The sequence below is a fragment of the Peromyscus maniculatus genome, chromosome 17, assembly GCF_049852395.1.
Source record: "Peromyscus maniculatus bairdii isolate BWxNUB_F1_BW_parent chromosome 17, HU_Pman_BW_mat_3.1, whole genome shotgun sequence".
Taxonomy (NCBI): domain Eukaryota; kingdom Metazoa; phylum Chordata; class Mammalia; order Rodentia; family Cricetidae; genus Peromyscus; species Peromyscus maniculatus.
Genome location: NC_134868.1, coordinates 51,958,238 through 51,969,534, shown reverse-complemented (window position 1 = coordinate 51,969,534; position 11,297 = coordinate 51,958,238).

Sequence of the window (11,297 nt, the reverse complement as noted above, 5' to 3'; positions counted from 1 at the left end):
ACAGTAGTGCAAGCCCTGGTGGCGGCAGCGTGCTTAGCTGTCTATGAACCTGCCAACCCATCTTCCGAGGTGTCTGTTTCATTTTGCTTTCCGACCAGGCATGTGTGAGCATTTCGGTTGCTCTATGTGCGGGCCGGGCTTATCCAGCGCCGTCAGTATTCTGGGTCAGGCCAATCTTAGAGGCGAGTAGAGGCGGACTCCAGTTGCTTACTTCACAGTTTTCCTGCTGTCCCGTGGAGAGGGGCGTCTTCTCATAGGCTTAGTTGGCACCCAAAGCATTTCTCCGACACAGTGGTGTAGTGCTTTGCTGGGTGCTCTGAAGCCCAGCACCGGGTGTGCCTTCTTGTGTGCTTCTCTTAGGAGTACCGTGTTAGATCCTTTTCTCATTGCTGTGACAAGATAATCCGGCAAGAGGAAATTTAGGGGTGGAGGGGCTTGTTTGGACTCATGGTGGTGGTACAGTAGTCCATTAGGATGGGGGAAAGCATGGCAGGGCGTGTAAGGTCACATGACATCTGCCATCAAGAAGCAGAGAGTTGAAGGATGCTCCTCAGCTCCGTTCCCAAGTTCCTCCTTCATTCTGTCGGGGGCCTCAGCCCATGGGATGGTGGCACCATCTTTAGACTGGGCCTTCTCAATATAGAAACTCTCTTAACGACCTGCGCAGAAGTTTGTGTTCTAGGTGAGTCTAGATCCCGTCACACTGACAATGTTAACCATAAGGGGTGTGTGTGTGTGTGTAAATTATATTCTTTTCTAAAATCTATGTCTAGGCACTTTGGAACCCTATCTAGAAGACATTAAAATATTCCATCCAGGTCACTGTAGCAACTTAATAGGCAAAGAATCTGGCTGGAAAAACACAGCCACAGCCAAATAATTAAATATAGAGACTGGGAAATGTCACCTCTGGTGGGCATGTTACCCAGGAATCAGGTGCAAACAACGACCAGGGGTCAGCTAGTTAATAGAGGGCTGCTTCCTGTGTCACTCACCCACGCTTCTAGACTCCAGCCAAGGCCGGTCCGGCCTGGCGTCGTCCCTCACACCAGTAACAGGGAGGTCTCCGAAACACTGGAACAGGCCCAGAGCAGAAACGTGTTGGGACACTTCCTCTGCACTTCAGCAGGACAAACATCTATTCTGGGTTTGGGCTCTTTCCAAGTTGGGTTACACGATGGTAAACAATAGAGAGGGAGTGAGATTTTTAACTGGGTACTTTGCAAAACACAATTACAACGGTAATTGAAGAAACGATTAAGTGGAATAGTTCGAGACGTGGAGAATTGTCTGTGGTTGTAAAAAATGTTTCCCACCATGATCCTTGTTTATCCCTCGGATGTTTGGGAAGACCTGCCGAGGCCATTTTTTTTTGGGTCTAGTCATTTGTATTTCCCATAGACTCTGAGGGCTCTCTTTTATAGACTATCAATAATTATCCATCTGACTCTGAGGGTAAAAATGGAAAGTAGAAAGTTCTAGAATCAATTAGCTGGCTTAAGTTTGCTGAGAAATTCAGGGCAGTGTTCAGGACTAAAATTTATAAAGTAAATCAACATAAGATGAAGAAGTAAATTAATCCGGATGACAAAATGAAAGGACCAGCTCCCAAGCAGCCTCATAAATTTCCTGCCTGATGCATTTCGAGTCTCCAATTTCTAATAAAATTCTCATGAGAACAGAGTGCTGCTTCATAAAAGCTCGTGAACTCGCCCCATGAGAACCGACTGGTTTATAAGGGCACACGGGTTCAAGGCTGTGGTTTATTTATTAAAAATTTCTCAGTAAATATATCATAGTTGACTGGATACTGCCCTGAGATCATGGCGAGGCCATGTTTCATTCCTCTTGTCCCTGGCGAGGAAAGAAAACAAGAAAAAGCTCGTCAGGAACACTCTGACCCGAAGGAAGCCACAGCCTTCTCGCTCTTTTGCTGAAGAAAGTTCTAGGCTCTTTTTATTTACCTTTCAATCCAGAGACTTCCGCCTCATGCGAGCTTCTCATCTGTGTGAGGAGAGTTTAGGTATTCTGGATAAAGTGATGGGCAAAAGGCCTTCCTGAGGCGAGAGGAGTTTGTCCTTGTCCTAGTCAGGGCACAGGGCAGAAAGGGGGTGTTGTGTGGGTACTGCAGGTGTGTCTGGCAGAACAGGTGTGTTTATTCCCTCCCTCTCCTCCTTCTCCCCCTCCCCCTCCTCCCCTCTTCCCCCTCCTCCTCCCCTGACAGGGTATCATGCAGTCCAGGCTGACCTAGAACTTGCTATATAGCAGAAGATGACCTCGAAATCCTGATCCTCCTTTCTCTAAGTGTTAGGCTTGTGCCATCCTGTGGATTGAACCTGCAACTTTGTGCATGCTAGGCAAGCACCCAACCCACCGAGTCACATCTCCAGCCCTGGATGTGTGTCGAAATGTCGTGGTGAAGCTGATGAACTCACAGCTCGCGTGGCTCTCCCAGCAAACCTTCCCACTGCCTGGGCGAACAGTGCTCCCTGAAAATACACTCACACTGTATTTTCAGTCTGGCCAAATATACTTCACTGAAAAGCTGAACTGACTCCTACATGGCCCTAAGACAGGGCTTGCTATTACCACCCCAGTTCAGAGGAAGGGACATTTCACATAGAAAGGTTAAAACCGTTGCTGAAATTCCAGACCATGTCAGGGTCAGAGCCGGATGAAGCCAGGCCAGCAAAGCTCGCTGTGATGTGTGGGACTACAGGTCTAGATCTAGGGAGATGGCCCATGTGGTAACTCAGGAACCTTTCATTTTGACCCCCCTTACCCTGACTCCTTTTCAGATAAAACCATGTTTGGAGAAGCCCGATTGAGACCAAAGGGAGAAATATGCGTGGGGGGGCCTTTTTTGAAGACAGCGAGGCCCACCCATGTGCACACCAGCATGGTCTCCAACCTGTGTCAGGTTCATGGCTCATGTGAGCTCCAGACATGTGGGCTTTTCTGGAGCTAAGTCTGAGTGAGTTGGGTCTGAACTCAGGTAACTCTTGGAGTTCCATGCATTACAGCAGAGTTCACGGACCTCGGTTCCACATCCTGCTCTGCCGCCCCCCCCCCCCCCCCATTAGGTGTGTGACTCAACCTTTCTGTGAGAATTTCCCTCCCTCTAACCAAGGGTAATAAGAATAAGAATGGCCTGTGTCTGGCTTTGGAATTGATGGCATGCCCAGTACTACCATACAAAGGCATCCACCCAAACACTTCAGTGAATGGGAGCAGGCTGTGGCCCATGGCTGAGAAAGCATAATTATGAAGCTTTTTAAAAAAATATATTTTGTTGTTTAATAGTAATTTTAGATTCACGGAAAAACTGAATCGAAGATACCAAGGACACACATATGCTTGGCCTTCCCATACACAGCCTCCTTGGGTATCAGCACCTCCACCCGAGGGTGCTCTGTCAAAGTCTGTGGGCCTGCCTGGCACATCATCAGCTCAGAGTCACTGTTCACACTAGTGTTGTTTACCCTCGGTATTGGTATTGTACACCCGTGGCTTCGCACAGGGGAAGCGTACGTGCTGCGGTTCCCCTATCACGTGATCACACACCTCTGCCTAGAAGGCTGCTGTGCTGCGCTTGGCGGCGGGTGCTCGACATCATGTTCTCATGATGTCCAATGAAGTGATGCAGCACACAGCTTTTTCAGCGGTGCCCTTCACTGGGTGATCGGCAGGTACGTTTCCACCGTGTCTTTCCGTGGTTTGATGGTTCCATTGGTTTTAGTGCTGGATAGCATCCCACTGTCTGCAAAGGGCAAAACGGGCCTTCTTCCTTCCAGTCTTCTTTCCTCCCTTTCTTCCTTCCCTTCCTTGGTGTGTGTGTGTGTGTGTGTGTGTGTGTGTGTGTGTGTGTGTGTGTGTTGTATGTGGTGAATGAGCCCCTGTGTGTGCCGGTGTGTGTGTGCTTGTACAAACACCCGTGGAGCCCAGAAGAGGATGCTGTGTGTCCTGCGCTATCACCCGGCTGTAAATCCCTTGAGACTGGGTCTCTTATTGAATCTGGAGCTAGGCAGATTGTCACTAAGCCCCAGGGATCTGTCTGTCTGTCCCCACCACCCAGCCTTGTGATTCTATGCCCTGGTGGCCCTGCCCTGCTTTTGTATTGGCCGCTGGGGATTTGAACCCAGGTCCTCGTGCTGCAGAGTGATCACTCAGGCCCACTGGGCCACCTCTCCTGCTTTTTGATTTTTTTGAGACACGGTCTTACTGTGCAGCCCTGGCTGGCCCGGAACTCCAGTGGGCCTCAAACTCACAGCGGTCTGTGTGCTTCTGCCTCTGAGCGATGAGATTAAAGGCAAGCGCCATCCTCCTTGTCTTCTTTTTCTCAATGAGCACAGCAATAGGAGCTGTGGGCACTGGCCCTCTGGTAAACCTGGGCCTTTGGACTCTACTGTATGCAGCCAGTAGATTTTGAGCACTGTTTAGTCTGGTGTTAAACTGGATGGTTGTCTCATTGATGCTGACTCTGAACGTCAGGCAGATTACTATTGGAAGTAGAAATCCCTCACATTTGTCTTACGGAAAATGGGTGTTAGCATTTGAACATCTAATTCCCTTCATGGACCTCTAGAGCCAGACACCAACAGGAGAGAGCTGGGGAAATGCAAACTGCCCTGCATAGGCTTAGCTTTTAGTGAGACTCATGTGCCATCCACGCGGGCATTTCTGAGCGTGACTGAAAGTAACAGGATACATATCAGTTCCTCAAGCTTGCACTTCAGAGGCCCGGGGTCAGATGGTACATCATTAAGAGGGTTTGAGCCAGGGGAGGTGTGCGAGCGCCACCTAGTGGCCAATGGCGCCAGGCCAGTTCTCTGCTCAGACTCTGGGGTTGCCCTACTAGTAACCCAGGGGGGTCGGGGTGGGGGTGGGGTGGAAGGGTGTGAGAATCCTTTGCTCCTAAAGCAACAGGGTACTGAAACACAACCTACTTCAGCAGCTCACCGCAGAACATGTCTTAATTAGGGCTGTCAACAAGACCTTGGCCTCTGGGTGTGCTGAAATGTCAGCTGATTCCTTCGCCACAAGAAATGGTTTATTTGCAGCCTAGAATCAGGGCTCAGCGTTACCATGAATTACACAGGAGATGGAGGCAGCTAGCTGCTTATTTCAAACCCAAGTCAAACTAAACCAGATAACGCTTTCAGCTGTCAATTATTGCAAATCTATAACTAAAATCCTGAGCGCGTTCTAGGGTGTACAACGTTCAACTGTACCCATTTCCTTCCCCTTCCCCGGATCCATCAGCAAGCTCCATGATTACACAGTATCCTTTGACTGATAGAGAACCAAACAGACACATTTAACCTCCAAATTCTTGAAACTGAGTGTGGAAGCTGGGGCCTGAATAGCGGAGGGCGACATGACCAACCGCTTTGCAATGGCTGTGACTGAAACCCAGCAAAAGAAATGATGCACGCATGCTCCGAAGGCCTCCGGCAGAAGGCGGGCCCACCCATCCTGCTGGAGAGCTCAAGTTACTTGCTTTAGGGGGGCTTTTTATTGGTCTCCCTGAGAACCTGCATGTACTGAGAAGGGACTGTACCTTCATTTCCCAGGACTGTGAACACAATTCCCATCTTGGTGCCATGCGAGGTCCGTCAAGGGTGATGAGGTGTCTGTAAGTGTCCTTATGGCACCGGAGCAAGGACTGTTAGGGAGTGTTGGAGGAACCAAGGGGAAGTTCAGCGGGGTGCAGACACACCGGCCCGGGGGCTGCCGCAGTGACTTGGGCTCCTTTCCTATGTTGCTCTTCACAAGACTGAGTAGCGGAGAGCCCTGAGCTTCTTTCTTTACTAGTTGGCCAAATTTCAGGCATAAGAAAATAAATAAAAAAATAAAAAAGGAAATCACCTCATTTTATCCAATTCTACTTAAAAAAGAGAGCTAAAGAACTGTCAATTAAAAGATGCGAATTCACGGGCCGATGAGAATGGCATTGCCTTGTTTCCCGCATTTCAGTTTGAAGGGGGCCATACCAGGAACAGATCCAGCTGTGTATTCTGCTTCCATCCTCCTCTCCATCTCCTCCCTTCCTCCACCCCTGCCTTGCCAGTGTGTAAACAAACCAGAAAACCTGTCTCAGTTACAGCTGCTGGAAAGAATTGAGCTCCACCAAGACCCGGATTCCATGTGCCCTGGAAACCCTAACAGGGATGTTGGAATGAGTCTTCATCCTTGTGGACTTTTCCATGGTGGCTTTCCATGGGTGATTTCCTCCTCTGAGCTGTTCACTTAGAATCTAGATAAGGGCTGTGACTTCCAGAGCAAGGCATGCTGTAGCGTAGACAGTGGTGGTGCTGTCTCCATTGATGGGGTTGTGTACAGGGGCTGGCCGCAGGGAACTCGTTTTTTGTTTGTTTGAGACAGGGTTTCTCTGTGCAGCTTTGGAGCCTTTCCTGGAACTCACTCTGTAGCCCAGGCTGGCCTCGAACTCACAGAGATCTGCCCGCCTCCGCCTCTCGGGTGCTGGGGTTAAAGGTGTGCGCCACCACCGCCCGGCAGGGAACTTGTTTTATCTACTACTTTTTTAAAAATTATTTTGTTATTTTAAAACGATGTGTATGCTTGCATGTGATTGTGTGCACATGAGTATAGGGAGGAAAAAGGTGTAGGATCCACCTTGGACCGGCGTCACAGGTGGTTGTGAGCTCTATGACAAGGATGCTTAGAATACAGGCCCTTTGCAAGATCAGTGTGTGATCTTAACTGCTAAGCCATCTTTACAGCTGCTACCTTTTTTTTTTTGGACAGGGTCATTGTGAATTAACCTGGCTCCTATTTACAGTCCTCTTGCCTGAGACTCTGGCATGTTGGGATTGCAGGCATGCTCTACCACACCTGATTTTTTTCCCTTTGCATTGTAAGTCAGAAGCATTTTCTTTCTCTTCTGACTTGACGGTTGTATTAAGGTTAAAAAAAAAAAAAAGTTCAGCAGAACTAACTTTCTGGTGAATTCCCAGCCTTTTGGGTCTTTTTAGCATGAAAATCCTCCATCCCAGGAAACCCCAGAAAGCTGGGAAATTCAGTTGTCCTAAGTAGAGTGGAAATTGGCATCAAATTCAGATAGCCAACTGTCTAATGGGTGGGCTGGGGAGGAAGCTCAGGGGACAGCATGCTTGTCTAGAATCAGTGAGGCCCTGCTTTGTTCCCAGCACCACATAAACAGGACATGACGCTGGGAAGGAGGACCAGAAGTTTCAACACCACGGTTGGCTATATAGAGAAGACCACATCAGCCTGGGCCACAGGGTCTCGTACCAACAGTGAAGAAAGCCACTGGGCTGAGTTTTAAAGCCAAGTGTGGACTGGAGCCATGGCTGAAGTGGGTAAGAGGACGGCTGCTCTTCCCAAGGACTAGGTTAACCCCCCAGCACCCACATAGCTATTTATAGCCACCTGTAACTTCAGCTCCAGGGGATCCTACACCCTCTTCTGGCCTCTGTGGGCCCTGCATACACATGGTGTACAGACGTGCATGCAGGCAAAACACCCGTACATACAAAATGATAAAATGATAAAAAATGTTAAACTCCTCTGTGGTGTTTAACTAATCCCAGTGCGGTCGGCGGATCGGCTTTTAGCCTGCAAAGCAACTCAGGTAAGAGCTGAGACGGAGTCTGACAATCCTATGTTTGACAGGGTACAGAAGACCACAAAGAGCTGTGTTCCGCTTGACGGTGTTACACACTAGCCTCGGACCACTGTGTGTGCTTGGCACTCCAGGGCTGCCGTCAAGGGCGTGGCTTCCCTGCACCCTCCTTAGCTGGATTTCTTCTCACTATAGTGAAAGAGATGAGGAAAAAGAGCACAAGGGCCTATCTGAGGAGCTGATGAGTTCTATCTGGGGCCAACAAATCCCGTAAGCTATCTGTTTGCCCTTCCAAGTGCCGCAAACAGCCCTGACTTCAGGCAGATGGTAGACAGAGCACAGCTAAGAAGAAGCAGCAGTGGCGTATGGAATCAGCGAAGGTTAAAAGCTGAACAGTGTACAACCCACATGTATTGGTGGGTGGCCCCTCCGCCAACTCTCTTGAGCAAGAGAAAATGTGTATTGAACCTTTAAAAATAATTCATCAAAACGAGTCCCTTGGGTAAATGGAAAGCCTACATCTCTATTTCTGTATTCTGAGCCTTTGGTAACTGTGCATTAGCTCTTCCCTCTTATAGACATTTTCCACGGTGATTGCAGGGTCACTGGCTGGAAGAATGGCATGTGGGTGGCGTGCAGCCGTAGACCTCTTGTGGTGGCATGGGTCTGTCCACACCTCCACTGAAGAAGTGTGGCTTCCTCCTTGTGGAAGCCGGGCCTGGTAAGACCCCCCAGTCTCTCTAGCACATCCCTGGCCTGGTGATGGTCCTGGATTGTGACTGGACATACCACGGACATTCAGGCTACAGAAGAGCCTGTAGATGACCCACAATGCAATGTGTGATGCAGACAGAGACTGTTGAGAGTCTGTCAAAGCTGGGGTGCCATCTATGGAGGAGCATAGCCAGCTAGTGTCAGGCCGAGTCTTCAGGTGAGCCTTTCTGTATGCGCTACGATAGCTTAAAGAGGCCTCCCCAAACAGCTTCTTCCAAGCATTCTTCTCTTTGCAGGCGATGTAAAATCCCATTCTTACTGAGTCTGTAACCTCAGCGCCTTGGGAGGCTGCGGCAGGGGGGTGGCAAATTCAAGGCCAGCATGGGCAACTTAATGAGAACCTGCTTCAAAACAGAAAGTACAAAGAGGGCTGGGGATAAAGGTTGGTGGTCAAGTGCTTGTCCAACACGTGCAAGGTCAGAGGCACAATCCCTAGAACCACCAAAAACAACCAACCAAATCATCAAACCAAAACAAGCCTACCAACAATTCCATTTTGACTTCCCAGCATCCTAATGGAGGTGCCTCCAGTGAGTTGCATTACCATGCTTAAGGGGCCATGGAAAGATACTAACTAGCATTTCAGAGTGTGACAGGGCAAGAAACAGGCTTTTATTTGTATGTGTAACAGGAGTGAGGACAGCTCTGGGAAGTAGAGATGCACAACATGGGTTCATAGTCACTTGTTTCAGAGCCCAAGGCTCAGTGTCTTCCATATAGAACCTGCCCTGGTTGGTGGGAGCTGACTTTACAGGGTATGTGGCATCTTGGTGCCCTCCAGCTTTTGCGTGGGTCTGGCTACTCTGGTCCCTGGATGAGAGGGAGCCAGGGTGGTCATTACTGTGTTTTCTTCTGCCAGATCCCTGCGCGTTGGCTACTGTCCGCATTGGTAGCACCGTGTAATGGTGGCCAACTGTGGAGGAAGCTGCTGCCCTGTCATCCTTCAGGCGGCAAAAGCAACCCAAACTCCTGACCTTCGTCGGCTTCAGAAACTCTGTCCCTGCAACAGAAGCTTGTTACAAAGGTTCTAGAGCTGGGGCAACTGTCTGGATCCAAACTTGGAAGTTTTGTTTCTAGAGCTGTGCAGGGAACTTCCAAGTTGAACCCCACGTAGGAAGCGGCTGCTGAGTGCCAGCCGCGCACGGCCATTCATCAGGCCAGAGGTCATGAGGGGCAGACAGCAGAGCAAACCAGCCTTCCTAGGGAGCTAGTTATAGTAACATTTACGGAAAGCAGCGCTAATTTCCTGCAAGCCTGAGAGCTCTTGGTTCTCCTGCGGTTTGCTAGGCAGTACAAGGAAGATGTCTCTGCAGTAGTCTGTAGTCTTCAGACACATGAGATGTCTCTTTCCCGGAGAAGGCGAGGCAGACTTGAAAAACTAGAGACCAGGCAGTCGCAACAGCAGAGGTCAATTCCCTGTAGACCCATTTGGACTTCCAGGTCATGGCTGCCTCTGCTGGAGTCTGGGTGGAACTCAGTCCACCTGTCCAGCTCCACCATCTTGCGCTCGTCAGGAGCAGGGACCGCTCCAAGAAGCTGGCAGGGGACTGTGGAGGAGGCCCTGGATCTGAGGGTGGGGACCTGTAGGGCAGGCTAAATCATGAGATGGATGGAGGAGGGGAGAATCCATGAGAGGCCTCAGCTCCAGGCCTAGCTGGACCTCCTCACGGCTCATGTGTAGAAGGAGGAGCAGGCAATAGTGGGGTGCTCATCAGGAGGAATGATGCCTGTGCCCAGCAGGGCTGTACCCTCTCCTTTCTCCGAGCTTGATGATGGGCACAGGCAAGATGGTGCTGGCTTGATTCTGCTCTTCCTAGCTGGGTTGCGGTCATATGACATTGCATTTCTAGGAGATTCCATGGCCCACCCTCTCTCTCTTCCTGGGCAGGCGTGAAGCCTACCTATCTCAGACCAGCTCTCGCCTACGGAAGACAAGCTCACTCTGTGGTGTAGACGTGGGAAGAATGAGCGCTGTTTGTTCTCTGGAAGGGCTACTGCTTGGATTCTGATCCAGGAAGCAGTAACCTGACAGCCATTCGTTCAGTCACCAGGAATCTTCTGAGGGAAGAGAGCAGTCTCTAGGAGCTGGCCTGACGCTGGCAGGATGGCCATGGTGTTCTCCGGTTGGGCAATACCATCTTATAGAGCACAAGGCAAGGCCACTTGGAGACCTTGTCAAGCAAGGCAAAAGCAAGATGATATGATTCTTAAGATACCGAGGTCTCCCTTTCTCACAAAGTACATGGTGGTGTTTGCTTCTCTGCCCACCACAGCTTCTCTTCCTTGAGCCGTCCTCCCACAAGTGAGAACTGCAGTGTCCACTTGCGGAACAGCACTTCCGGGACAGACCTAAGAGCCCCCCCACCCTGCTGCCCCCTGACCCATCAGAGCCAATCACTCAAAAGGCCCCTGAGCTGGGGCCTTATCGTTGCTTCTCGAACTTTCTGCCTAAGGGCTTTATTTGCTGTGTGATGATGCACTGAGATGACCTTGCCCACCGGTGGTAACTCTGCTAAAGGTCTTGAATTCACCCCTAGAGAGTGTCCTGGTGGTTTATATTAGCTCTGAAGGAGGGAAATAAAGTCTGTCTGTCTTTTTTTTTTTTTTTTCTGAGACAGGGTTTCTCTGTGTAGCTTTGTGCCTTTCTTGGAACTCGCTTTGGAGACCAGGCTGGCCTCAAACTCACAGAGATCCGCCTGCCTCTGCCTCCTGAGTGCTGGGATTAAAGGCGTGTGCCACCACCACCCAGCAAGTCTGTCTTTCTTAGATGAGCCTTTGGGTCCTGTGGATGGCAGACAGTCTCAGAGGGGAAGGGGGAGGCAGGGAGGCGGGGAGGCGTGGGTGCCACTTGCTTCCCTCAGTACCACTGAATTTCTACCTTGTGTAGCTGTGTGGTCCTGCTGTCCCGCATTCAGGG